Raw genomic sequence first — 25,318 nt, 5'->3', positions numbered from 1 at the left:
CTAAAATACTAGTTACATTGCTTTTATTTAGCATATGGTTCTATTGTATTTAAGGAATTGTAGTTGAAAATGTGGGGTTATGAAAACTAATGGGAATAAGAATTTGTGTTTGTCATTTTTTAAAAAAGGTTTTATTTATTATTTGAGAAAGAGATTTAGAGAATGAGTGGGAAGAGAGGCAGAGGGAGAAACAGACTGGAGCAGGGAGCCCATCATGGGACTTGATCCCAGGACCCCAGGATCACAATCCAAGCTGAAGGCAGACGCTCAACCGACTGAGCCACCCAGGCACCCTGTTTGTACTGTGGAAACATGAAACATATATTAGAATTATTTTTTGTTTTAAGTTCTCACATGTTTGTTACTGAACCATCCTACTAGTAGAAGAGCATAGTAACAGAGAAAAAAAAAAAGTATTTCTCCTATAAAACATGTCTAGGGGTGCCTTAGTGGCTCAGATGGTTAAGTGTCTGCCTTCAGCTCAGGTCATGATCTCCAGGACCTCGGATTGAGCCCCATGTCCAACTCCCAGCTCAGTGGGGAGTCTGCTTCTCCTTCTCCCTCTGTCTCTCCCCCTGCTTGTACTCTCTCTGCCTCTGCCTCTGTCTCTCTCTCTCTCAAATGAATAAATAAATCTTTAAAAAAAATGTCTATTTTTCAGATAGTAGTGATGTTTATAGAATGATTGGGTACAAGCTAATGAGTGATTGGACGTGACTTTCATGCAGCATAAATACCATGCCTTCTCATGTGTGATCCCTTATAGACCCAGATTGGTTCTTCTTCAATGCCTCCTCTTGGAGTTGTATCTGATTTTATTACCAGTTTTCATCTGAATCCACTGGAATGGAATGTTTGTGCATCTGTTTCTTGGCCAGGAATCTCTTGATCCTGAAAGTGTTGTGAGAAGAGTTGGCAAGGAGTAGTCAACTACACACACCATGATGGCAGAGAAAAGGAGGTATTAGGGGTATTTTTTTACACCAATAAAAAAAGATAAAAGGCAAGAAAGTATGATTATTAATAGATAAGTAATCTTGAAGAGCTGTGATCTAAGATTATGGGTTTCAGTATGTAATTTTATTAATTGCGATCTGACCTCCAGAGAAAAACATTATTTCTCTTGTATGAATCTTTAGTGACTCTGGACATGCATAAACTATTGCCTTGTGATTTAAAAATTAAAATGATAAAATTCTAGTACTTCCATATTAGAGATGAAAAAAGCACTTACAAGGAAATGAAAATTAATAAGACTTCCAATAACTAGAGAAATGTAATTGCCTATCAAAGTGAATGAGATTAACATTTATATGTTAGGACATGAATGCAAATTCTAAGAAACATTTTTGTGTTTTTTACTTGCTAAAGACATATTCTAACTTTAATGCTGAACATATCATCCATACTTATCTTTGAAAGTTAAATACCCAAAAATATTTTAAAAATAAACTCTAAGTACTATATTCTAACTTTAATGCTGAACATATCATCCATACTTATCTTTGAAAGTTAAATACCCAAAAATATTTTAAAAATAAACTCTAAGTACTATAAGATCAAGTATTCAAGTTATGTAAATTGTGGGCCAGTGCACACTCAACATGCTTCAACTACAGCATTTGATTTTGAGATATTATTATTATTATCATTATTTTAATTTCTTATTTTTTTATAAACATGTATTTTTATCCCCAGGGGTACAGGTCTGTGAATCGCCAGGTTTACACACTTCACAGCACTCACCAAAGCACATACCCTCTCCAATGTCCATAACTCCACTCCCCCTTCTCCCAACCCCCTTCTCCCAACCCCCCTCCCCACAGCAACCCTCAGTTTGTTTTGTAAGATTAAGAGTCACTTATGGTTTGTCTCCCTCCCAATCCTATCTTGTTTCATTGATTCTTCTCCTACCCACTTAAGCCCCCATGTTGCATCACCACTTCCTCATATCAGGGAGATCATATGATAGTTGTCTTTCTCTGCTTGACTTATTTCGCTAAGCATGATACACTCTAGTTCCATCCACGACGTCGCAAATGGCAAGATTTCATTTCTTTTGATTGATGCATAGTATTCCATTGTGTATATATACCACATCTTCTTGATCCATTCATCTGTTGATGGACTTCTAGGTTCTTTCCATAGTTTGGCTATTGTGAACATTGCTGCTATAAACATTCGGGTGCACGTGCCCCTTTGGATCACTACGTTTGTATCTTTAGGGTAAATACCCAGTAGTGCAATTGCTGGGTCACGGGCAATTCTATTTTCAACATTTTGAGGAACCTCCATGCTGTTTTCCAGAGTGGCTGCACCAGCTTGCATTCCCACCAACAGTGTAGGAGGATTCCCCTTTCTCTGCATCCTCGCCAGCATCTGTCATTTCCTGACTTGTTGATTTTAGCCATTCTGACTGGTGTGAGGTGATATCTCATTGTGGTTTTGATTTGTATTTCCCTGATGCCGAGTGATATGGAGCACTTTTTCATGTGTCTGTTGGCCATCTGGATGTCTTCTTTGCAGAAATGTCTGTTCATGACCTCTGCCCATTTCTTGATTGGATTATTTGTTCTTTGGGTGTTTACTTTGCTAAATTCTTTATAAATTTTGGACACTAGTCCTTTATCTGATATGTCGTTTGCAAATATCTTCTCCCATTCTGTCAGTTGTCTTTTGATTTTGTTAACTGTTTCCTTTGCTGTGCAAAAGCTTTTGATCTTGATGAAATCCCAATAGTTTATTTTTGCCCTTGCTTCCCTTGCCTTTGGTGATGTTCCTAGGAAGATGTTGCTGCGGCTGAGGTCAAAGAGGTTGCTGCCTGTGTTCTCCTCAAGGATTTTGATGGATTCCTTTCGCACATTTAGGTCCTTCATCCATTTTGAGTCTATTTTCATGTGTGGTGTAAGGAAATGGTCCAATTTCATTTTTCTGCATGTGGCTGTCCAATTTTCCCAACACCATTAATTGAAGAGGCTGTCTTTTTTCCATTGGACATTCTTTCCTGCTTTGTCGAAGATTAGTTGAGCATAGATTTGAGGGTCTATTTCTGGGCTCTCTATTCTGTTCCATTGATCTATGTGTCTGTTTTTGTGCCAGTACCATGCTGTCTTGATGATGACAGCTTTGTAATAGAGCCTGAAGTCTGGAATTGTGATGCCACCAACGTTGGCTTTCTTTTTCAATATTCCTTTGGCTATTCGAGGTCTTTTCTGGTTCCATATAAATTTTAGAATTATTTGTTCCATTTCTTTGAAAAAGAGGGATGGTACTTTGATAGGAATTGCATTAAATGTGTAGATTGCTTTAGGTAGCATAGACATTTTCACAATATTTATTCTTCCAATCCAGGAGCATGGAACATTTTTCCATTTCTTTGTGTCTTCCTCGATTTCTTTCATGAGTACTTTATAGTTTTCTGAGTATAGATTCTGTGCCTCTTTGGTTAGGTTTATTCCTAGGTATCTTATGGTTTGGGGTGCAATTGTAAATGGGATGGACTCCTTAATTTCTCTTTCTTCTGTCTTGTTGTTGGTGTAGAGAAATGCAACTGATTTCTGTGCATTGATTTTATATCCTAACACTTTACTGAATTCCTGTATAAGTTCTAGCAGTTTTGGAGTGGAGTCTTGTGGGTTTTCCACATATAGTATCATATCATCTGCGAAGAGTGATAATTTGACTTCTTCTTTGCCGATTTGGATGCCTTTAATTTTCTTTTGTTGTCTGATTGCTGAGGCTAGGACTTCTAGTACTATGTTGAATAGCAGTGGTGATAATGGACATCCCTGCCGTGTTCCTGACCTTAGCGGAAAAGCTTTCAGTTTTTCTCCATTGAGAATGATATTTGCGGTGGGTTTTTCATAGATGACTTTGATGATATTGAGGTATGTGCCCTCTATCCCTACACTTTGAAGAGTTTTGATCAGGAAGGGATGCTGTACTTTGTCAAATGCTTTTTCAGCATCTATTGAGAGTATCATATGGTTTTTGTTCTTTCTTTTATTGATGTGTTGTATCACATTGACTGATTTGCGGATGTTGAACCAACCTTGCAGCCCTGGAATAAATCTCACTTGGTCGTGGTGAATAATCCTTTTAATGTACTGTTGAATCCTATTGGCTAGTATTTTGGTGAGAATTTTTGCATCTGTGTTCATCAAGGATATTGGTCTATAGCTCTCTTTTTTGATGGGATCCTTGTCTGGTTTTGGGATCAAGGTGATGCTGGCCTCATAAAATGAGTTTGGAAGTTTTCCTTCCATTTCCATTTTTTGGAACAGTTTCAGGAGAATAGGAATTAGTTCTTCTTTAAATGTTTGGTAGAATTCCCCCGGGAAGCCGTCTGGCCCTGGGCTTTTGTTTGTTTGGAGATTTTTAATGACTGTTTCAATCTCTTTACTGTTTATGGGTCTGTTCAGGCTTTCTATTTCTTCCTGGTTCAGTTGTGGTAGTTTATATGTTTCTAGGAATGCATCCATTTCTTCCAGATTGTCAAATTTGTTGGCGTAAAGTTGCTCATAGTATGTTCTTATAATAGTTTGTATTTCTTTGTTGTTAGTTGTGATCTCTCCTCTTTCATTCATGATTTTATTTATTTGGGTCCTTTTTCTTTTCTTTTTGTAAGTCGGGCCAGGGGGTTATCAATTTTATTAATTCTTTCAAAGAACCAGCTCCTAGTTTCGTTGATTTGCTCTATTGTCTTTTTGGTTTCTATTTCATTGATTTCTGCTCTGATCTTTATGATTTCTCTCCTCCTGCTGGGCTTAGGGATTCTTTCTTGTTCTTTCTCCAGCTCCTTAAGGTGTAGGGTTAGGTTGTGTACCTGAGACCTTTCTTGTTTCTTGAGGAAGGCTTGTACCGCTATATATTTTCCTCTCAGGACTGCCTTTGTTGTGTCGCACAGATTTTGAACTGTTGTATTTTCATTATCATTTGTTTCCATGATTTTTTTCAATTCTTCTGTAATTTCCCGGTTGACCCATTCATTCTTTAGAAGGATGCTGTTTAGTCTCCATGTATTTGGGTTCTTTCCAAACTTCCTCTTGTGGTTGAGTTCTAGTCAGAGCATTGTGGTCTGAAAATATGCAGGGAATGATCCGAATCTTTTGATACCGGTTGAGTCCTGGTAGACTGGTAGAACACCGAGGATGTGTTCTATTCTGGAGAATGTTCCATGTGCACTAGAGAAGAATGTGTATTCTGTTGCTTTGGGATGAAATGTTCTGAATATATCTGTGATGTCCATCTGGTCCAGTGTGTCGTTTAAGGCCTTTATTTCCTTGCTGAGCTTTTGCTTGGAAGATCTGTCCATTTCAGTGAGGCGAGTGTTAAAGTCCCCTACTATTATTGTATTATTATTGATGTGTTTTTTTGATTTTGTTATTAATTGGTTTATATAGTTGGCTGCTCCCACGTTGGGAGCATAGATATTTAAAATTGTTAGATCTTCTTGTTGTACAGACCCTTTGAGTATGATATAGTGTCCTTCCTCATCTCTTATTATAGTCTTTGGCTTAAAGTCTAATTGATCTGATATAAGTATTGCCACTCCTGCCTTCTTCTGATGTCCATTAGCATGGTAAATTCTTTTCCACCCCCTCACTTTAAATCTGGAGGTGTCTTCGGGCTTAAAATGAGTTTCTTGGAGGCAATATATAGATGGGTTTTGTTTTTTTATCCATTCTGATACCCTGTGTCTTTTGATTGGGGCATTTAGCCCATTCACATTCAGGGTAACTATTGAGAGATATGAATTTAGTGCCATTGTTTTGCCTGTAAGGTGACTGTTACTGTATACTCTCTCTGTTCCTTACTGATCTACCACTTGTAGGCTCTCTCTTTGCTTAGAGGACCCCTTTCAATATTTCCTGTAGAGCTGGTTTGGTGTTTGCAAATTCTTTACGTTTTTGTTTGTCCTGGAAGCTTTTAATCTCTCCTTCTATTTTCAATGATAGCCTAGCTGGATATAGTATTCTTGCTGCATGTTTTTCTCGTTTAGTGCTCTGAAAATATCATGCCAGCTCTTTCTGGCCTGCCAGGTCTCTGTGGATAAGTCAGCTTCCAATCTAATATTTTTACCCTTGTATGTTACAGACCTCTTTTCCCAGGCTGCTTTCAGGATTTTCTCTTTGTCACTAAGACTTGTAAATTTTACTATAAGGTGACGGGGTGTGGGCCTCTTCTTATTGATTTTGAGAGGCGTTCTCTGAACCTCCTGAATTTTGATGCTTGTTCCCTTTGCCATATTGGGGAAATTCTCCCCAGTAATTCTCTCCAGTATACCTTCTGCTCCCCTCTCTCTTTCTTCTTCTTCTGGAATCCCAATTATTCTAATGTTGTTTTATCTTATGTTGTCACTTATCTCTCGAATTCTCCCCTTGTGGTCCAGTAGCTGTTTGTCCCTCTTTTGCTCAGCTTCTTTATTCTCTGTCATTTGGTCTTCTATATCACTAATTCTTTCTTCTGCCTCATTTATCCTAGCAGTGAGAGCCTCCATTTTTGATTGCACCTCATTAATAGCTTTTTTGATTTCAACTTGGTTAGATTTTAGTTCTTTTATTTCTCCAGAAAGGGCTTTTATATCTCCCGAGAGGGTTTCTCTAATATCTTCCATGCCTTTTTCGAGCCCGGCTAGAACCTTGAGAATTGTCATTCTGAACTCTAGATCTGACATATTACCAATGTCTGTATTGATTAGGTCCCTAGCCTTGGGTACTGCCTCTTGTTCTTTTTTTTGTGGTGAATTTTTCTGCCTTGTCATTTTGTCCAGATAAGAGTATATGAAGGAGTAAGTAAAATACTAAAAGTGTGGCAACAACCCCAGGAAAATATGCTTTAACCAAATCAGAAGAGATCCCAAATGGTGAGGGGGGAGAAAGGGGATAAAAAGAGGTTGAAAAAGAAAGAAATAAAAAACAAAAAGAAAAAAAGAAAAAAAAAACGAAAAGAATTTAAAAAAGGAAAACAAATAAAGAAAAATATAAAAAGGAAAAAATATATATATTAGATAAACTAGTTTGAAAACGTTAAAAAAGGGTAAAAGTTAAAAAAAATTAGATTAAGAGAAAAAAATGAAAAAGAAAAAAATTAAATTAACTGCAAGACTAAAAAAATTACAGGGGAAAAAAAAAGAAAAAAGAAAAATATATCACAGGGAGAAAGCCATGAGTTCCGTGCTTTGCTTTCTCCTCCTCTGGAATTCTGCTGCTCTCCTTGGTATTGAAACTGCACTCCTTGGTAGGTGAACTTGGTCTTAGCTGGATTTCTTTGTGATCTTCTGGGGGAGGGGCCTGGTGTAGTGATTCTCAAGTGTCTTTGCCCCAGGAGGAATTGCACCGCCCTTACCAGGGGCCGGGCTGAGTAATCCGCTCGGGTTTGCTTTCAGGAGCTTTTGTTCCCTGAGCGCTTTCCGTAGAGTTCCGGAGGACGGGAATACAAATGGCGTCCTCTGGTCTCCGGTCTGGAGGAGCTGAGAGCCCGGGGCCCCACTTCTCAGTGTGTCCTCAGAGAATAGCGCCCAGTTACTCCCGTCTGCCTGACCTCCGGCCGCACTCCGAGCTCACGGAGCCTGTGACCAGTTCAAGGTAACCCCGAGCTGTGAGCTTACTGTTGGCTCTTTCTCTGTAGCCGGCTTTCCTGTTCCAATACGCACAAGCTCTGCGACACTCAGACACCCCCGATCCTTCTGTGACCCTGCGGGACCTGAGGCCATGCTGACCCCGCGTGGGCTTCACCCTGGTCTAGCCTCTGGAGCGATGTCCCTCAGCAGAACAGACTTTTAAAAGTTCTGATTTTGTGCTCCGTTGCTCCGCCGCTTGCCGGAAGCCGGCCCCTCTCCCCGGGGTCTATCTTCCTGTCGCTTTGGATTCACTTCTCCGCCGGTCCTACCTTTCAGAAAGTGGTTGTTTTTGTTTCCAGAATTGTTCTTCTTCTTCTCTTCGATCTGCCGATGGATTTGCAGGTGTTTGCAATCTTTAGATAAGCTATCTAGCTGATCTCCGGCTAGCTGAAGTAGTCTCAGCCTGCTACTTCTCCGCCATCTTGACTCCCAATCGAGATATTATTTTTTAAATTCACAAAATTTCTGTGGCTTGCTTCTGGGTATTTATTATTTACCCAGAATTTTTGGACATGAAGTTAATTTCACATTATAAATGAGAAAGTCTTCTTTTTTAGATACAAAAGTCTTTCAGTTAATGCCAAAACCCATATAATTGTTTTGACATCCGATTTACTCTACAGTTTTTTGATGATCATTTGTTGACATCGCTCAGCTTTAGTTTACCCTGCTCTCTTCGAGTATAATCCAACTTATTTTTTAACCCCATTTGAAAAGATTTCCTTAGGCCAATAGAAACATTTTTAGATCAAGCTGGAGAAAGATCGTAAAGGAAGTATGTGTTTGTTCTGCCAAATCATTAATTGCAGAATATTTGAGTTACAACCAGCACCTTAAGCAAACAAGGCTGGCATGCAGGACCACAGTTTCCGAAGATGGAAAAGACCCCAAGAAACTGACTTGCATTTCCTGTTTAATTCAGTTGCCAGAGATTGGGTTTGATGAAAGCTAACCACTCTAAATTTTGGATGTCACACCTCTGCATAAATTCAGTGGCTTAAGGGAAAATAAGCATTTATTATTAGGTCACAAATCCATAGGTTGGCTGGGAGGATTTTCTGGTCTTGACTAGTGCCTAGGCTCTCCCACATGTTTGGGGTGGACTGGATTTGGGGTGATTTTGAATGGTCCTGACTGGGATACTTCATCTCTTTTACATCTGTCTCATCTTCCAGCAAACTAGCCTTAGCATGTCCTTCTCATGGATGTCAGGGAACAAGAGAACAAACCCAATTTGGCAACTGATATCCAAGCCTGTTTGTCTGAGCAAAACCCTTGCCTGACCTCACAGTCAAAGCAGGAGGACCCTGCAAGGCTATTTGGCAAAGGGCATGGACTTAGGAAAGGGCTTGGACTCAGGAAGAATTTGAGCCATTTTGCAATTTGCAACTGTGATTGTTTTAGGGTCATATTCACCATCACAGAATATGTGTATATACCTGCTCTACTGCTTCCAGAAAGTAGAACTACTTCAAAGGTGTTAATACCTCACAGGGGAGTACAGAGTTAAAGCTGTCCTACCTTATGGCACCATGTCCCATAAACATTGCACTCAAATACTCAAAGCTCATATTGTTGACTAATAATAGGAAAGATGCCATTTGGGAACATTATTCTGATACTAAGGTCTGCTGAAACTTTAACAACAATGCAATTCATATTTTTCTAGATTTATCTCTTAGGAGAAATAAAGAAAACACAATTAAATGTTGAATTATTGCTCTCAAGCAACCCATTTGTGAAGGATAATGATCTCACCTAGAAGATAAAAGTTTTCATGTGATTAGATTCTTCAGTCTATGAAGCATTATCAAACACCTGAGAGTAATATATAAAAGACCTTCTTTCACTTCCTTGGGCTAATTAAGAGGAATGGTGTCTCTAAGATCTTCGCTTACAGATCTTCCACAAGTGCCTCAATGCTGGTGTTCTCAGTTACAAGTAGTGACTCACAGCTGCTGGGTTTTGTTCCAAATCATGCAGTTTATTTTCAAGATGTAGTATGAATTTTTTTTTTTTTTTGTTGGGCTCCATTTGCAAGCAAACACCCTAATTATTCAGGTCATAAATTCTGTAACACAACTGCAAACACTTTTTAATATTTCCATTTTCTTCTATCCCATAAAAAGTCTAATTGTTAAAAGTTCTACTTAATGATTTGCCATCATGTGGATACAAACAGGCTTCTCCCAATTTTATAGTCTTATGGTAAGTACTCTGTTTCATGAAATTCTAAATTTTCTTCAGTTCAATTTAGTAACTTCAACATAAGTAAAAACACTGTGAGATATCTAATCAAGAGTAATAATAGTGAAGATTTATTTGGTAATTATCATGACTTGGGAGTATATCTATATACATCTGTCTACTTCTACATACAGTGTAATTTTTGCAACAATTATAGGCCAGGATATTATATTTGTCAGTAAATTGAAGCTCAGAGCTGCCAGATTTCCTAGAGGTCACTTCTCATAGGTGAAGCAGAAGATGATGCTTATTTTGTGATTGTGCTTATTCTGGGAACACCTTCCTGCACTGTAGTCAGGAAGTTGCCTCGAGGTGGAAAACCAGGATTATAGGACTCCTTCATTACTCTTTTTACCTGGTATCACAGTCTGGTACTACTACCTCTTGTCCAATGTCTGAAAACTACTGTTTTATATAATCTTTTCAGTTTTCTATTTGTTTATCACAAGAACATTAAGTCTAGCTCCAGTTACTTGGGCATGATAGAATTCCTCTGGAATGTTGTTTATAGCTGCCCAACTTTTCAAGAAGAAGGAAGATGTAAAGGAACTTGAAAGGGTCTACCCACAGTATTCCCCATGGCTTTCCACTCTGATCCTGAAATCCATCTGTTGGGTCACCATTGTCTAAATATCTCACAACCTTTGGGAAAGTCTCACTAGCATTCCAGGCTTACAGAATCCTAGTCCGGGTCTTATACCTAGGATGGTTTGGGGGTAGTTACTCTTGATCTGCCTGTTATATATCTCCATAATACTGTACTTTAGAATTTTGCTTTCTTCTCCATCTTTAGTTGTGAATCTCAGGTCATCAAATTATACCAGCTCTTAATCATCATTGTAAATCATCTTTTCTGAGATACAGGTGGGTTTTGTTAAACTGTTAATGTAGACATCCCTTTATCTCAGGGATTTTTGTTGACATTATATATTCAAATTCTTTTTCTGATCAATTGGTTGGATTCTCTCTTATGAACCCTGTTATCTTCATATTAGTTCATTTTTGCCTTGCCTTGATATCTGATTTTCTTTCAAATTTCTTTGATTGCTTAGGCTTTTTTCCTGCAATCACTTAATTATCTCAAGTCATTCTTCTATGGTATTATCTCAGTTTTAAAGTATACCTATTCTGTACTTTCTTTTTTTTTTTTTTTTTTACTTCTGTAATAGTATTATTTTGAGCCTCATATCATTTCATTGACTCTGTCATTTCCAGTTTTGATCTCATTCTCTTGTTTTATTATCTTGTATTTAAGTGTTTTTTTTAAAGATTTATTTCACAGAGAGAGAACACAAGTAGGCAGAGCAGAAGGTTGAGGGAGAGGGAGAGGCAGACTCCTGCTGAGCAGAGAACCCCATGTGGGGCTTGATCCCAGGACTCTGGGATCAAGACTGGAGCTGAAGGCAGATGCCCAGCTGACTAAACCATCCACGAGTCCCTGCTTGAGTGTTTTTATTTATTAAATTCTCATTTTTACTTATTTCTCCTATGCTGTAAAACACTAGTAGGAACATTTTCTCTGTTTTAGAGCTAACATCTTTTTCAAAATTGTTCTGTCTTGTATATGATATATATATATTTTTTGGGAAAGGTGGTTTAGTGTTTTTGGATGCCTGTGAGACCATTTCTTTGAATCTCACTGGATCTAAACAGTCCATTTCTCCTAAAATATTATGAATGATTTCTTCACTCTCCTTTCCATCTCTGACTCTGACAGGTCTGTGTTTCTAGCCAAGCTGCATTTGGGGGCTTTGGGTATTTTTTTCTGTTTACTTTTCTGTTGCTTGTTTAGGAGGCACCAGCCAGAGAGCTTCATGCAGTCTTTGTTGAGGGGAAAGGGCTCTTTGGAGAATTTTGTGACTCCTCTACAAATGTTTCCTTATCTGGTAGAGACTAGGAGTCCTACTTTCACAGACGTGTTGATCAGAGTTTTGGGGCTGGGGGGGAGGTATACACACCTTGGAATTTTAGATCATTTTTCAGTTTATGAAGGTTACCTGGAGTCTATATTGTTTCCCAAGAGCTATTTTCTCTTTGCTCTTTTTTCCTTTGCTCTGTTTTACTTTACTGTACTACTCTCCATCATTCAAGTTAAAAAATAAAATAAAATAAAATAAAATTGCATTAAATTAAAATAGGTAGTATTTGTGAGTTTAAATTTTCTGGTAATAATGTGTCTATTTTTCCTCATGTTCTGAAGTACTTCCCATTATTTTTTCATTAGATTTATGCCACATTTATTGCCAAGGAGTTTAATGCAGTAGGTCTCCTCAGCCCAATTTTTTTGTATAAACATCTCCTTCCAATCTGTATAGCATGATTTCATGACTCTTAGTACTTTATTTCAGTGTCAGTTGTTCTATGTATGCAATTTTGCTTTTGACTGTAAGCCAACTCATTCTATTTGGAATTAGGTGAAATATGTAATTTAAAAACAAAATCACTTCTTTGGAAACAAGATGATATATTCTAAATCCTTGTTATAACGGCAGCTTTTATGCCAACTGTCAAAATATTTTCCCCCACCATTAAAAAGCAGTTCAAAATATTTTCATTCTCTGGCTTTTTAAAGCTAAATGTGATTAAAGTAAAAATTAAATTGAAATATAACACATGTTAGTTTTATTCAGCCAAGTGGTCACTGTTTTATAGAATTTTTCAAATAGAAATTAAGCTGACAAATGAGGACCCATTAATGTGTATTTTAACGTTCTTTGATTTTGCCATTATGCCCTTGGTCTACATGGAGAGATAGTATAATGAATAGCTCTGTCAAAATAAGTTGAAGGGATGTCATTGGAGATGAAATCCACTTTATCAACCTGACTTATCTTTATGAAAATCCAAAGAAGAAAGTCTGCTCAAGTCATAGCATCTAGAAAAAGTGAGCTACCCCTGAGAATAACATTATTATTTCAATCCTGAGTTGGTACTTATAGGTATTGGGAATTACAGTATATTTCCCTTTCTGATTTGGCTATTCAGAAACTCCAAACAACATTGTGACTTTTTCTACTAACTATGTGAGATCTTAGGCCATGTATTTCAGGCGTATATCTTTCTCAGGTTCTATTTCCTCTCTCAATTCTCATTTTTCCTGCTTTAATTTTCTTACTTTTTCAGTTGAAGTCTCTAGTACTCATAAAATTTTTGGAGTTGTGTTAGGCATAATAAATCTAATTAAATATTTAACTGTTTATTCCATTATTGGTGAACTGTATTTAGATATATAATAATTTAGTGAATATAATTACAAAGTCACTTTACTCAAAGTAAAACTTCAGTATATGTATATTAATCTTAGCCCCATTTAGGATTCCAAAAAAGGAGGCATCTTAATATACAACAATAAAGGAGTTGTTAAATATTGTTTATGTATATGATTTCTTCCAAATAATATTAAATAAGGGGAAATATTCATTGCAGAGCATATTAAAATAATGGGATGTGAAACAATAGTACATATTATCATATGATCTTAATTTAGTTGATATAACATGAATAGAAAATGTCTTCAAGTACATATATCAAATGTTAGATATTACTCATGAGTGTTATTAATAGGTGATTTGTATTTTGTTGTCTATAGTTTTCATGCATTCTACAATAGGTATCTGTTACTTTTATTAACAGAAATATATACTAATTTAAGTTAACTTTTAATTTTCAGTTTACTGCCATAATAATAACATGTATATTGTGTAAAGATATAACAGTATTATTTTGTTAATTCAAGACATTGACTTAAATCCTACTTCCACCCACACCTTGCTAAGCTGACTAAACGATACAAAGAACTTACATTCTGAAGAAATTGTGTTTTTCTTCTAAAATTATCCAGAGATGGTTCTCCTTTTGGTCAGAATTATTGATTTTTTTTATCATAAAGATTGACATCTGAAGTGTCAAAGTCAGGGGCACCTGGGTGGCTCGGTTGGTTAAGCATATGCCTTCGACTCAGGTCATGATCCCAGGGTCCTAGGTTAGAGCCCCACATCAGGCTCCCTGCTTAGCAGGAGACTGCTTCTCCCTCTGCCACTCCCCCTGCTGTGCTCTCCTGCTCTCTCTCTCTCTGTCAAATAAACAAATAAAATCTTTTTTAAAAATTAAAAAAAATAATAATAAAGCATGAAAGTCATATTTATAGGTATTCAAAATGACCACTTGTATCTGGAAATTTTCTGTAACTTGTAAAATAAGTTGACAGAAATGTCAGTGATAGAGACTCGCTCTTCCTAAACCAGGCTTATTCTGCAGCATGCCAATTCTAAAGGAATTGAACTTCCCTACACTGCTGAATTTTGTATTTGTACTCCACTTCACTGGCTTTTATGTGCTGAAAAAGTAGTGTGGAAAATCTGGTAGTGCAAGATACACCATGATTAGAATGCTACCATCTTCTTCCATGCATAATTATGCTTTTCCATTTTCCTATTATTCTGTTGATGGAGTATCATTCTCCACATGTTGAGAACGTATAGACTATATTTTATTTCAGAGAAGATAAACACAAGAGAGAATTGTCATTGCTAATGTTGAGCTATGAGTGACTTTTTCTCCTCAACAAAATTCACACTATTTTTAGTGCAGCCTGGGTAATTTTCTTTCTTTCTTTCTTTCTTTTTTTTTTTTTTTTTTGTCTTAATCTTTTTTTCACAATAAAAAAATTCCCTCTTCTGTGTTGGGATAAATGTGCTTTCTTCCCTTTCTTGTCCAGTCTACATTCATAGCCAGAATTATTACTTTAGCGAGACTTTGGTGTGGCGGGGGGATGGGTGTGTGCGCATGTGTGTGCACATGAGCACGTCTGAAAAAAGAGGATGAAAAAATTCTAACGAAGCATATGTTGTTATATCAAATTATTTTAACACTCTCAACAGTATAAGTCAACATTTTAAAAAGATTTCTTCTTTAATCTATACTATTAAGTTGTCTGACATTCCCTGATAGTGTCAGTGTCTTTGAACTTCCAGTAACACACAGAAGAATTCTTTTTAGCTAATGTTTTTTGGCACTAGACCTTAGTAATAGCTTTAGATGGTATTACTTAGTTATCAGTTTTCTTTCCTTTGCTTGTTATCAAAAGTTTTGTTTCATTTTCATAATAATACCATGAGACTGTTCAGATTTTTTTCCCCAGAGGTGATTTTATTTCATTAAAATATATAGCAAAAGTAGATTATTCTCTTAAGTTTTGTGCAAACTTTAGACAAAATGCAAGCCAAATCTCAGTTAAACAAATGTTTTCATTTTCAAAAGTGTCATAAAAATACACATAAATGAGGGAATTTTAATATCTTTGGACTTTCTCATGCACTTAAAACATTGCTTCTAAAGTCTCAGTCTTTTTGTCTCTTAAGATTCATTTAAGGATTTGCATTTCATTTCTAAAATGTTGTAAACATAGAAAGAAGAAGCTTAGTGTGTTTGAAAGAAGGTCATTTTGTGTTTGTGGACAATTAACTACTGCTCTTGCAATTACACCAACCATTACCCCCAAATATTAATGCTCCCCAGCCCAAATATAGGCTTTCAAAGATAATATTGTGTTTCTCTTTGGCACATAGATTCTTAAATTATTGCCTTTTCTTTAAATGAATTCTCAAATGCCCACAAATAGAGGAAAATTCATCTTATTTCACCCATTTAAAACAAACAAACATAGTAGTTTTTTCTTTTCTTTTTTGTTTCTTATTTCACTTTCGTTTTCTTTGCATCAAGTCTCCTTGAAAAGTTTTTCTATTCACAGTCTCTGATTTCTCTCCTTTTGTTCTTTCTCAAACATTCCCACTAGCTTTTATCTCTAATGCTCCACTAAAGGTACTTTTGTGAAGGGCACCAGTGATCTCTGTGTAGTTAAGTCCAGTGCCATCTCTCAGTCTGCAGCATGGTTGACATGTCTGCAGCTTTGACACAATTGATCCTTCCCTTCTTAAGTAACTCTTTTTGGCTTACAGGAGTTTCTCCTCAGTTCCTTTTGCTAGCTCCTCCGCATTTCTCCAGCCACTAAACAGTGGCGTGATCAACACTCCCATCTTTGAACTTCTCTCTCTTTCTGTTTTCCTTTTACGCTACATCTAGTCTCATTGCCTGAATTCCCTCCAGTAAACCAGCAATGCCTCAGTATATACAACTTGTCTGAAACTCCTTTGAATGCCAGACTTAATATTACCCATTGCCTAATCTAAATCTCAAACTTAATGTCTAAACTTGCCCCTCCTATAGTCTTTCTTCTTCATCTCAGTTAATGGACACTCCATCCTTCCAGCTGATGACACCAAGAAATCTTGAAATCAAACTTTAGCTCTCATATTTCACATTCACTTCAATAGTACATACTGTAGAAACTACCTTTTTAAGACACATTCAGTGCTCTTGATCTGACCAAGCTGCCATCATCCTTCAGCTAGATCACTGTACGAAAACCTTCCACAGTCTTTCTTTTTTCCTTGCTCTCTTATTTTGCACAATGCCTCTGGTGAACTTGTAAAAATGTAAAACCATTTCACCCCTCCATTCAGAACTCTCTAACAGCCTCTTATTTTGACCTCAAAGTCTCTAGGATATGACTACCCTGGATGCTCTCCTATAATATCTTTTTTTAAAAAGATTATTTATTTATTTGAGAGAGAGAGAGAGAGAGACCACGAGAGAGGAGAAGGTCAGAGGGAGAAGCAGACTCCCCATGGAGCTGGCAGCCCGATGTGGGACTCGATCTTGGGACTCCAGGATCATGACCTGAGCCAAAGGCAGTCACTTAACCAACTGAGCCACCCAGGCGCCCTCCTATAATATCTTTAACTCTCCTCCAGCCACACTGGCCTCCTGGATTTTCCTTGAAGTCTCCAGGTGTATTCCCACCCCCGCCCCCCAGAGCCTCACACTTGTTTCTCCCTTTGTCTGAAATGTTTTCTTTCTAGATACCCACAAAGCTCATTTTCTTACCTCCTCAGGTCTTTACTTAAATATCACATTTTTGGTGACACCTTCTCTGGATCTCTTTTAAATTTGCACCTCCACATGTCCTCTGGCTCATCTCCTTGCTTCATGCCCCTATTTCAGTCATCACCATCTTTCACATACATATTTCTTTGTTTGTTGTCAGTCTCTCCCCAAAACAAGAATGTAAGGTTGAGTTTTAACTCTTTTGTTCAGAACTGTATCAACAAAACTTAAAACAGACGCCTGGGTGGCTCAGTGGGTTAAGCAGCTGCCTTCGGCTCAGGTCATGATCCCAGCGTCCTGGGATCGAGTCCCACATCGGGCTCCTTGCTCAGCAGGGAGCCTGCTTCTCCCTCTGCCTCTGCCTGCCACTCTGTCTTTCTGTGCTCGCTCTCTCCCTCTCTCTCTCTGATAAATCTTTAAAAAAAAAAAAAACAAAAACAGAGTCTGAAATACGTTGGGTACACAGTAAATATTTGTAGGATACATTAACGAATATAACAAAACAGTGACCAGTGTAGCATGTTTTTAACTTTGGAGTGAATTGTATTATTTTGGATAATAGATTTAATCTTCAAAAATATTTTGCATATGCTGATAGAAAATTTAGGTTTATTATATTGTACTTCCATTACCCTACCTACACTAAATAGACCCTTTATAAATTGGATGAGTAAAAATTTTGCTGCATATGAATACAAATGAAGAGATAGGCTAGGACACATGAACAAAGTAAGAATAATCAGGCTAGGATTTAAAAATGTATTATGTAACTAATGCTGATTTCACTGAGTCAAATTAATAGGTGGGATAATGAATATAAAATGTGTAGGATCTTGTTCCTTAGGAAATAAAATGGAAGTGTTGTAGAGCTTTGTTTAGAGACATCTTGAGAAAATGAAATAGTACCAAAATGACATACTGAGAATGATTTTCTTTGTAGTGTCATGCTGCCTTTATGAGGCCGTTTTCTAGGCAGGCTTACCTCTGAGTTTTGATATACATTTTAGTTTATCTATTTTTAGAAGAAACACATTTCTTTTTCATGAGAGAAGTATGAACTAACGCCAAAAATATGTCCCTGTTAACGTTCCCTCAGCCAGGATTCTGCCGTCTCTAGCCAGTCTGGTTGTCATTCTGAATTCATGGTAAGAAGACTTGGCAAGGAGTCTGCAGACAGGAGTTGTAGTTTAAGTTCTGCTTATCCCGCCCTTTCACCACCTACTACCCATATCCAATGTTCAACCATAACAGACTTTAATAACACATTTAAATGTTGTGGAATAAGATCCCTGTGTATACAAAAAAGGTCGTTAGTGTCTTAGTAGGAAGTATATTATGATTATTTGCCAGGGGTATCATTGAAAAGATTCTTAATTTGTATGAAAGGTTGGGTAAATATCCTCCAAGTTCTATTTTAAGTTTCTAGATTTGATCATCTTTATAAGTTATCTGCTTACATACTGCATTGTAGCATTTATGCAAGGAAATGGAATTTCATTCCCGGCCCTTATTTATAGTGTCTGTTTATTGGAAAACTGTAATTGAAAAAAAAAACAACACGTTTTTTACTCCGTGAATTTTGCATGAATCAATTATAAAGGCTGGAAGCAATTGACAAATACTTTCTATAACAAAATGATAGCTCTTGAATATTTTTTATCATAAATGATACGTTGCAGAAATGTACTTAAGAAAGAAAACTGGCTCCAGTTGAAGAGCAATATAATATATCAGTTGGCCAAGTCTGCTTCTTTCTAAGAGAAAAGGTGGCAGAATATGAATTGTTCTCTGGAAATGTAGATTAAAAACTAAGAAGTATTTTGATGTGCACATATATCAGCAGCCTCACTAATAAAAATGGGCATCTGGCATTTGTGCTCCTTAAAAGAAAAATTAGCATACATGTAGTATTTTGGCCAGAGTACAATACACATAAAATAAAAGTTTATATAACTCAGTCTATGAACATCAAATAAATTTTGAATCAGCATATGTTTAAATCTTGTATAGATCCTGTATGAAATTAATAATAATTAACTTTGGACATCAAGGCAACACTAGATCAAGAATTACTATGTTTGATTAAAAAGCATATTTGGGAACTTCCATTTTAGATCCAACATGTTCAGAGTTTAGGAGTCACCACTCCATCTTAACAAGTAAAAAGCTAAACAACAACAATAGCAGCAAAAACTGAAAAAAATCAATAATTCTTTTTAGATTCATCAAAAAATGATGTCATGGGGGGGGCGCCTGGGTGGCTTAGTGGTTTGGGCCTCTGCCTTCAGCTCGGCTCATGATCTCGGGGTCCTGGGATGGAGCCCCACATTGGGCTCTCTGCTCAGCGGGGAGCCTGCTTCCCCCTCTCTCTCTCTGCCTGCCTCTCTGCCTACTTGTGATCTCTCTCTGTCTATCAAGTAAATAAGTAAAAATCTTAAAAAAAAAAAAAATGATGTCATAGGGAAAACTGCTATCCTCCAAACTGGAGAGACCATCAGGTAGAGAATCGGACTTGCTGGAGTAGAAAACCTCAAGCAGGCACCTTTGTAGGAATTACTACTGGGATAGAAAACTGTAACTGATGAATTGCTAAAGGCACTGTGTAGTGTGGACAAGACTGAAAGTTAACAACTCCAGCAGAACTTCGTCACTGGGGAGCCTCCACACTTCTATGCATTTCACCTGTAGGACCTTCCTAGTAAGTACTGGAGAAAAATTCCCTTAGACTTCTGTCAGAGAAGAGAAGGAACCATTTTGATGTTTGCCTGGGCAATCTTGTCTTCTTAATGAGGATAAGTTTTTCCTGATCTCGGGAGAAGCTATTTTACCGAAGACTAATATAATATGACTTCCCAGAGCCTAACCTGTCTGGGGGAAGGAAAATATACCACTCCAGCACTCTGTAGCCCACTTGTCCCACATAACGAAAGAAAAAAGTTCTGAGAAGTACCCGATGAAATTTGCAGTTCAGCAGCACAGGCTTCCGAAAAGATGGACCTAATCACAGATAGAACACATCCTCTACCAGCAAACCTTAAATTATATACAGGCCTATTTGCTACAAATTATTTTATCCAGTATAGAAAGCCCACCTTTTCACACACACAAAAATTATAAGATACACCAAAAGGCAAAAATTATAGTTTGAAGAGATAGAACAAACATCAGAACCTGAGTCTAATATGGCAGGAATGCGGAATTATTAGACCAGGGATTTTTCAAAAATATAATTAATATGCTAAGGGTATTAATGGAAAAAAGTAGACAACATGCAAGAACAGATGGATAATGTCAATAGGCAAATGGAAATCTCAATAAATAATTTTTTTAAATTATGAAATTAAAATGAAGAATACCTTTGATGGACTTATTAGTAGACAAGACAGGGCAGAGAACTAAACCTCTAAGCTTGAGGATCTCTCAATAAAAATCTATAAAACTGAGAAGAATGTGAAAAAGGACTGAAAACTCAAAACGAAATATCCAAGAATTATGAAATGACTACAAAAGGTATATACCACATTATATTCTTTCAAGCCAGATTCTCTGATATAAAATTCAAGCAAGCACAGCCAAGGGACAGGGAGGAGTCTTTATAACTGATTCACTTTAAGAAAAACACGCAGGTGTAATAACTATGAGGAATGGCTGCCTGGGAAGAAGAGCCCCACCTCCAGTGAATGAAACACAGAACACATTTGTGACCCCAATCTTGTTTTGTCTTCATGCAAGTAATCCACAAATGCTGATCTTTTCTTTCTTCTTTCACTTTAGTTTTCTGAGGATTAGCTATTAGATACGATGTAATGCCCCACCAATATATTTAATTGTCTGCCTTGTACACCGAAGTTCTCTCATGTTGCTCAGGCCTCTTCTAGTCCTTTGTGTTACTTTGGAACACTTAATTATTCCCACATAGATCCCTTCAACGGCAACAAGAAAGTCACAAAGCAGCTCTCAAGGAAGCTGATTATTTTCATTTTGCTCCATTGCCTTTGGGGGAAGCTGTCTCCACAAGATTCTCATTGATGTCAGAACAGTAGAGCTTAACCTTGTCCTATATTGTGTGTCTGGGTTTATATCTGGCCAAGAATAGATGCCACATTTTATAAATCTTTAAACACATTTTACTGAGTTTCCTACCCAACCCCCAGCCCAATCCTTAGGAAAATGTGTCTACATGTTTGTGTTTCATGCACAGATAACAAAGTATCTAATGAGCAGTATTAAAAGTTGTTTGATCCATTGAGCTTATTAGGAGTTTTAAAATATTTTGTTCTTGTTTTTTGAATTTTGACTTATATTTGCTTTAACTCAGTAAATCATTTCAACATGCATATTAGTGCATTCTTGATATGACTAGAAAATGACTTTAGTAATATAGCTAATTACAGCTAATCACTACTGAAAATATAAGTAAAATTTACTGCAGGGTACAAGTCAGTTCAGCACATATCCTATTTGACATGATGGAAATGTGTGGAAAATGATTGAGGAAAAGAAAAAATGATTACTGTAGGCCCCTTAAGTAAGTCTTTTCAGAAGACATTATGGAGGTCAAAATCATCCATTTAACCCACAAAAGCAGAGAGTCTATGTTGTAGGTAGAATTCTAAGATGGACTCCCAAGTTTCCCAGCCTATGATGTATAGAATATATGTTTTCCTCTCCCCTTGTACGTGGGCAGACCTATGAATATGATACAATAATCACTCACTTGATTAGACTAGATGATAAATGTGAAAGACTTTTGAAAGATATGATTAAAGTCCCAAATCAGTTGACTTTGAGATAATCAAAACAGAATGAAGGTAGAAGATAACAATGGTAAGGGCAGAAATAAATGAAATAGAAATTTATTTTTTTTTAAGATTTTATTTCTTTATTTGATAGAAAGAGACAGCCTGTGAGCATAAGCAGGGGATGAGGGGCAGAGGGAGAGGGGGAAGCAGGCTCCCCATGGAGCAGGGAGGCCAGTGTGTGGGACTCAATCCCAGGACCCTGGGATCATGACCCAAGTCAAAAGCAGATGCCTAACAGACTGAGCCACCCAGGTGCCCCAATGAAATAGAAGTTTAAAAGATATAGAAAAGATGGGTGAAAGTAAGAGTGGTTTTTCTTTAAAGATAAACAAAATTGACAAATCTTTAGATTAAACTCACAAGAAAAGAGATGGCTCATACATAAAATCACAAATGAAAGGGGGAAACATTACAACTTATAACACAGAAATATTAAAGGTCATAAGAAACTATTATGAACAATCATATGCTGACAAATTAGGTAACCTAGAGAAAAAATAGATAAATTCCTAGAAATATGCAACCTACCAAGATTGAATTAAAAAGAAATAGAAAATCTGAATATACCAATCACTAGTAAGGAGTTTGAATCAGTAATCAAAAGTCTCCCAAGAAAGAAAAATGCAGGACCAGATGGCTTCACTGGTGAATTCTGCCAGACATATAAAGAAGAATTAATGCCAAACCTTTTCAAATATTCCCAAAAAATTTGAGGATGAGGGAGCACTTCCAAACTCCTTTTATAAGGCCAGCATTACCCTGGTACCAAAACCAGACAAAGACACTACAAAGAAAGAAAATTACAGGCCAGTATACCTGCTGAACACAAATGAGAAATTCATCAAAATATTAGCAACCACATTGAGATACCACCTTACACCAGTTAAAATGGCAAAGATTAACAAGACAGGAAACAACAAGTGTTGGAGAGGATGTGGAGAAAGGGGAAACCTCTTACACTATTGGTGGGAATGCAAGTTGGTACAGCCACTTTGGAAAACAGTGTGGAGATTCCTCAGAAAATTAAAAATAGAGCTACGCTATGATGCAGCAATTGCGCTACAGGGTATTTACCCCAAAGACACAGATGTAGTGAAAAGATGGGCCATATGCACCCCAATGTTCAGAGCAGCAACGTCCACAATAGTCAAACTGTGGAAAGAGCCAAGATGCCCTTCAACAGATGAATAGATAAAGAAGATGTGGTCCATATAGACAATGGAATGTTACTCAGCCATCAGAAAGGATGAATACTCAACTTTTGTATCAACATGGACAGAACTGGAGGAGATTATGCTGAGTGAAATAAGACAAGCAGAGAAAGTCAATTATCACATGTTTTCACTTATGTGTGGAGCATAAGGAATAACATGGACGACATTAGGAAAAGTGAATTAAGGGATATTGGAGGAGGAGATGAACCATGAGAGACTGTGGACTCTAAGAAACAAACTAAGGGTTTAGAAGGGAGGAGTGTGCAGGGATGGGTGAGCCTGGTAGTGGGTATTAAGGAGGACCCATTGCACGGAGAATTGGGTATTGGTATATAAATAATGAATCTTGGAATACTGAAAGAATAAAATAAAATTTAAAAAATATATTAGCAAACCAAATTCTACATTACATCAAAAGGATCATACACTGTGTGACCAAATGGGATTTATTGCAGGGGCAAGAATGGTTCAACATCTACAAATTAATCACTGTGATGCACCCCATTAACAAAATTAAAGATAAAAGTCATACAATCATTTCAATTTGTGCAGAAAAATTAATTTGACAAAATTAAAAATTATTTCATGATAAAAACTCAGCAAACTGATAAAAAGAATGTACCTCAGCATAATAAAGGCCATGTGCAGCAGCTAATAATGCTCAATGTTGAAAAGCCAGAAGGTTTTCCTCTAAGATCAGAAACAACACCAGGATGCCCACTGTCACCACTTCTAGTCAACACAGTACTAGGAATCTTAGCTAGAGTAATTATGCAAGAAGAAGAAATAAAAGGCACCCAAATCAAAAAGGAAAGAGCAAAATTATCCCTGTTTGCACATGACATGATTTTATATATAGAAAATCCTAATGACTCTATCAAAACACTGTTAGAATAAATGAATTCAGTAATATTGCAGGATACAAAATCAACAAACAAAAATCTGTGACATTTCTATACCTAACAATGAACTATTGGAAAGGAAAATTAAGAAAATAACACCATTTACAATAACATCTAAAACAAGATAATACTTAGGAATACATTTAACCAAGAAGTAAAAGCTGTCTACACTGAAAAATGTCAGATGTTGATGAAAGAAATTGAAGAAGACACTAATAGATATTCTATGTTCATAGATTGTACAAATCAATATTGTTAAAATGTACTACCTAAAGTGATCTACTAAACTGAGGTAATCCCCTTCAGAATTCTAATGGCATTTTTCATAGACAATCCTAAAATTCATGTGGAATCACAAAAGCTCCCATATGGCCAACTCAATCTTGTGAAAGAACACAGCTGGAGATACCACGTACGAGACTACAACGTAAGCATTCACACCAAAAACAAACCAAAAAAGGTAAATACATAAAGTGATGGCTATGTTAATTAAGTTCATGGTGGGGGATCCTCTCACAACATGTAGGCATATCAAATCACATTATAATACTTCAAATATATAACAATTCTATTTGCCAATTACACCTCAATAGAAAGATAATCTTGAGTGGGCCTGATCTAATCAGATGTACCTTTAAAAGGAATTAAGTTCTTTCTAATGAAAGTAACTGAAAGCATCAAAGAAATTCTTTTGTTGTTTTTGAGGAGTAGCTTCTGTGGCGTGAGGGGGTCAAGGTGACAAGAACCTGAGGCAGGCCTTGGCAGCTGGCAGTGGTTCCAGCCAAAAGCCAGCAAGTAAACATTGCAGTCATACATGCAAGAAATGAATTCTGCCAACAATCCTAAGGAATATGGAAGTGGATGTTTCCCTTGTTGAGCTTTAGATAAAGATGGATCTAATGGATTTATTGATTTCAGCATGGCACAGAAGATCTAAACAAAATATGCTGGACTCCGGACCCATGATACTGTGAGTTATTTGTATTGTTTTAAGTTGTTGAGTTTTTGGTAATTTGTTGCACAGTAAAGAACACACAGTCTGTGAAGTAGAAGTATTTCATCCTTGAAGGACTCTTACCTTCACTCTGTCTCCAGAATCTAGTCAATGGTCCTTGGTGAGATTCTTCACCAGGAAGTCACAAATGGCTTTCGCAGCCTCCTTGTTTTCAGCTTTTCCCCCAACACAAACCTTTCCCTTCAAGCACATTAAATGTCTGTGCCCAGAGTAGAGTAAGACACACTCTCATTATTGAACCATATCACATACTTTGCTTTGCTTTCTTCATGGAATGTTCTCCCCACCTACTCTTCAAAATCTAGATCAAATGTCACTGCCCTTATGAAGATGTCCCGGGTCTCCCTTGCTATTTGTCATTCCATTATGCTGTCATAATAAATAAAAATTTTTGTGTAAGTCTTCTGTAGCAGAGAAGTATTGGATATATCTTTACATAAACAAACACAATGACTGGCACATATTGGATTTTAAGCAACTGGTAACTATTTGCTGAATAAATAATATTGGGTGAATTATTTGTTGAATAAATGAGTGAATAAATAGATATGAATCAGGACCCAAATTAATCA

The 25,318-nt window shown here is 36.9% G+C and overlaps 1 long non-coding RNA gene across 1 annotated transcript in view; it reads right to left on the bottom strand.

The window, feature by feature from the left end:
• The window catches only part of LOC123394829, a 36,000-nt gene extending 10,940 nt beyond the window's left edge, over nt 1-25,060 (bottom strand). Inside the window, exon 1 of the long non-coding RNA XR_006609551.1 lies at nt 24,810-25,060. This is a non-coding gene — a long non-coding RNA (uncharacterized LOC123394829). The remainder of the gene's footprint in view (nt 1-24,809) is intronic.
• Between the last annotated feature and the right edge of the window lie 258 nt (nt 25,061-25,318).

The sequence above is a fragment of the Mustela putorius genome, unplaced genomic scaffold, assembly GCF_011764305.1.
Source record: "Mustela putorius furo isolate JIRA1106 unplaced genomic scaffold, ASM1176430v1.1 tig00003845_pilon_pilon_pilon, whole genome shotgun sequence".
NCBI lineage: Eukaryota > Metazoa > Chordata > Mammalia > Carnivora > Mustelidae > Mustela > Mustela putorius.
Note: the sequence above shows the minus strand (reverse complement) of the source record. Positions and strands in the feature narration are given on the sequence as shown.